Source organism: Lathyrus oleraceus, chromosome 4 (assembly GCF_024323335.1).
Source record: "Lathyrus oleraceus cultivar Zhongwan6 chromosome 4, CAAS_Psat_ZW6_1.0, whole genome shotgun sequence".
Taxonomy (NCBI): Eukaryota; Viridiplantae; Streptophyta; class Magnoliopsida; order Fabales; family Fabaceae; genus Lathyrus; species Lathyrus oleraceus.
This window is the reverse complement of record NC_066582.1, coordinates 42,476,536-42,480,568: the sequence shown is the minus strand read 5'-3', so window position 1 is coordinate 42,480,568 and position 4,033 is coordinate 42,476,536. Positions and strand designations below refer to the sequence as shown.

Below are 4,033 nucleotides of genomic sequence, written 5' to 3'. Positions count from 1 at the left end.
ACACCAAGAAAGATCACTCTCGCTAGTGTTTCTCTCTCCTCTTACAAGATCATAAAATTGCTCTGTAACTTCCACTCTCTCTCCCGGTCGCCACCTACCAGAGAAGACGGTGGTTGTCGGCCGACAGCGGCGGCGCCACCTTCTTCTCCGACGAAACCCCTCCAAACCAAAACCTAAACCCTAACCCCCTTATTTCAGGCCCGTGATTATGAATCAGACCTTACTTTGCTCTAAAAGCTCCTCAAACAACCAGATCGGAACTCCACCCACACCAAAAAAAAAAGTCAAACGAAAGAACAAAGCATTCAGGCCAACGCAACAAAATCAAAGCGGTTAGAGAGGAAATTCAAAAGAAACAAATAAGACGGATTCAAAGCTACAACGAAGGCGTTTCGGCGTGATTATTTTGTTTTTTTTACGAATTGTGTATCAAAGCGAGTAAGACGAGGTAAAACCTTTCAAACAAAAGAGAAGGAAAGATGGTATACTTGTTTGGAGACGAATCGTCGGCGATGTCTTTTCTTCCACTTTCCGAGATAAGCTTCCTTCTTCTAATTTCGATTCTTTCTCCTTCTTCTAATTTCGATTCTTTCTCTTTCTTCTATTTTTTTGACGCTGTATTTTGAGTCTGAGCTCGTTTAGGTTAGAGTTTCGGTATGAAACTCTAGCTTAAACCTGAAAACTCTTGAGCTTTAATGAAAAGGTTCTTAGGGATTTTTTGGCAGAATAACAATATCCTCTGTTTGGCGTAATGGCTTGGTATTCATAGGGAGATCGTGAAAGATATTCCCTTAATGATGAGCTGGTAATCTTAGGATAAATCCGTTAGGAAATCCTTTGTGCATCCCAGATTTCGTGGGGATCCAAATGGTGAGCTCCTTGCCTTGAATGGTTCCACTACTCTAGCAAAACGAAAATTGTACTCCTTGTGGTCCCTTATGCCAACTGTTTACTTAAGTTATTAATCTATTGTTTGAGTTGTTTGTAATTGTTTTCAGCTTATGATGTTAATGACATGTTAATTTTAGTCACTATGTGATGAGGTTATACGACGGTTTTGGATTAACCTCTTTTCTTTTTGCAGTCACCATGGAACATCAAGTGAGGGATACGACTTAACGTGGGAGTTTTTTTTAACAAAATGGAGTTTCAATCGTGTAGAAGAAATTCTGAAGCTTAGGGATGAAGTGACGTCATAAGCGAAACGTATCCAAATGTACCATACACTCACACGCCTAATGATGGTTTCTTTGGGATTTTATTTAGTTTTCCAAGTATTCATTCAATGTATTTTTGAAAATCCACTTCGAAAACCAATGTCTCTCTTTAAGTTTGCATTAATGGACTGTTAAGCTTAGGGACAACTCCTTAAGTGAAAATGGATTTCAAAAAGGAGAAGCACATTAATTGCTTGCCTACGCTTAAAATTAAAACATGTGCAACAAATAAATGACAATATAAAAAAACCAAAGCCACACCTGCCCTAAATGGAAACAAAAACAATCCCATAATTAGACGCCCTTGTACCTTAGAATGGGGAAATTTAAATACATGTTTTAGCTTTATAAAACATTAAACAAACTTCATTCATTTTTTAAAGAGAAAAAAAAAGACAACTCACCTAGATCTTATTATGGAGAAAAAAAGATGATGAAATTGGATGAGATGGGCGAAATGTATGAATGAGTTCGCGCATATTTTAACCTTCGGATGTATCCTTCTGACTATATCAATAGTTAAATAGAAAATCAAATGTGGACTTTCCTTAGCATTTCTTTTAAATGGGCTAAATGTGTGTGTTTTTTAGGGTCCATGACCAAATGAAATGGTCATGCGACAAAGATGCTACAAAGAAGAATTTTTATTGAAACATATGTCATGATCAATATTAAAAGAGACATTATTGAGTGAGATGATTAAATGAATGTAGATGAATGCAAAGTAATCTGAGTATGACAAAATTTAAGGTATGACAGCTGCCCCTATTTAACTACCTTGAGCTAGAAGGTGTGAATGATAACAGTCTTCATACCTTTGTGGTGAAAGATAATTAAATACGAAAAGACCCAAATTTTGTCCTTTGAGATGCAAGGATGAAATTCATAAAGAAAATGTAGCGAGAAATATGGTAAGGAAAGTTATTGTAAGGTAAATGGAACAATTAAGACCTTCTGGGAGTCGTCAGAACATCATCTTGGATGATTACAATCGAGATATTCCATCAATGGAATGATACCTCAACTGTATCTAAGACTATTTGATAATTAGCAGAACAACGTCTTAAACTGGACACACAATATTCTCTGAAGATCAAACGAATCAGCACCTTTAAAGCAAATGAGACTCTTCAAATTAATGAAGCAGTATCTCAAACAGACAAATAAGATTCTTCAAATTAATGAAGCAGTATCCTAGACAGATCAACGAGATTCTCTGTATTAATCGAAGCAGCATCTTATATGATAGAATTAAGATATTTCGAATAAGGGAATGATACCTTAATTGAATCTAAGACTCTTCGAGGGTACTGGAGCAGTATCCCTAAAAAAATGGAACGAGACTCTTCATATTGATGAAGTAGCATCTCAAACAGCAAAATGAGATTCTCTGTATCGAATCGAGGAAGCATCTTATATGATAGAATTAAGATATTACATACAAAAGGAGTGATATTTTAATTTAATCTAAGACTCTCCAAGGATACTAGAGCAGTACCTCTAAAAAATGGAATGAGACTTTTCATATTGATGGAGCAGCATCTCAAACAACAAAAATGAGATTCTCTGTATCGAATCGAAGCAGCATCTTATATGATAGAATTAAGATATTCCAGACAAAAGGAATGATATCTTAATTGAATCTAAGACTCTTCAAGGATATTAGAGCAGTATCTCTAAAAAGGAATGAGACTCTTCATATTGATGAAGTAGCATCTCAAATAGAAAAATGAGGTTCTCTGTATCGAATCGAAGCAGCATCTTATCCGATAAAATTAAGATATTCCAGACAAAAAGAATGATATCTTAATTGAATTTAAGTCTCTTCGAGGATACTAGAGCAGTATCTCTAAAAATTGGATTGAGACTCTTCATATTGATGAAGCAGCATCTCGAACAGCAAAATGAGATTCTCTGTATCAAATCGAAGCAGCATCTTATCTGATAGAATTAAGATATTCCAAACAAAAGGAATGATATCTTAATTGAATTTAGGACTCTTCAAGGATACTAGAGCAGTATCTCTAAAAATTGGAATGAGACTCTCCGTATTGATGAAGCAGCATCTCCAATGTTCGTCTGTTGAGGGAAATATTTTAGAAAATACTCCTTTTGGAGGAGATTTACTAGAAATGTTCTGCAGAGGAAAAGCTTATAAAAGAATTTTTAAAGTAACCTCTGCTTGGGGATCAATAGAAGCAAAGATGCTGGGGGAATATCATTATTAATCATAAAGTTGAAAAATGACTGGCCAGGAAATAATTCCATGAGCGCCCGCAGGGTAGTCACCCTGTTGAATTAAATGAGGAAGATGTGGGATATATATGATATATTGGTCCCTGATCCTGAATTATGTTATACTTTTTGTATGATGTTCCACTTTGGATGGAAGCACCATGTATGAAATTATGCATGCGATGTATGCGAACATGCAATTGCGGGGGATATTTGGATGTGCATATAGGAACACGAATTTTATAAGGCTATGCATATGTATGCTGATGGTTGGTATGATTGTTTCTTGATGAACTTTCCTATTTTGGTAGGGAGATAATGTATGTGATGAGTCACATGGTGCATATGATGTATGTGGGCATGCAAATGGGTAATTGGGATATGCCCCTTTTTGAATGGCTCTCCCTCTTCGAAGATAAAGGGTTTTTTGTTTGCCCCTGTTAAGGCATTTTGCTTTGGTAATGATGCCAACGACATGGACTTTTGTTATCGGGGTGACCAATGGTGGTCAAGTTTTGATATCCCACTGGGTAATTTTGGGAATATATTTGGGTCGCTCCAAGCCACTGAAGGGTTCAAAC

General features: G+C 36.2%; 1 long non-coding RNA gene across 1 annotated transcript; it reads left to right on the top strand.

Moving 5' to 3' along the window:
* On the top strand, positions 1–1,341 carry LOC127135143 (uncharacterized). The gene is made up of 2 exons (XR_007808436.1): positions 1–870; positions 1,085–1,341. It is a non-coding gene; the product is annotated as an uncharacterized LOC127135143 (long non-coding RNA).
* The last annotated feature ends 2,692 nt before the right edge of the window (positions 1,342–4,033 follow it).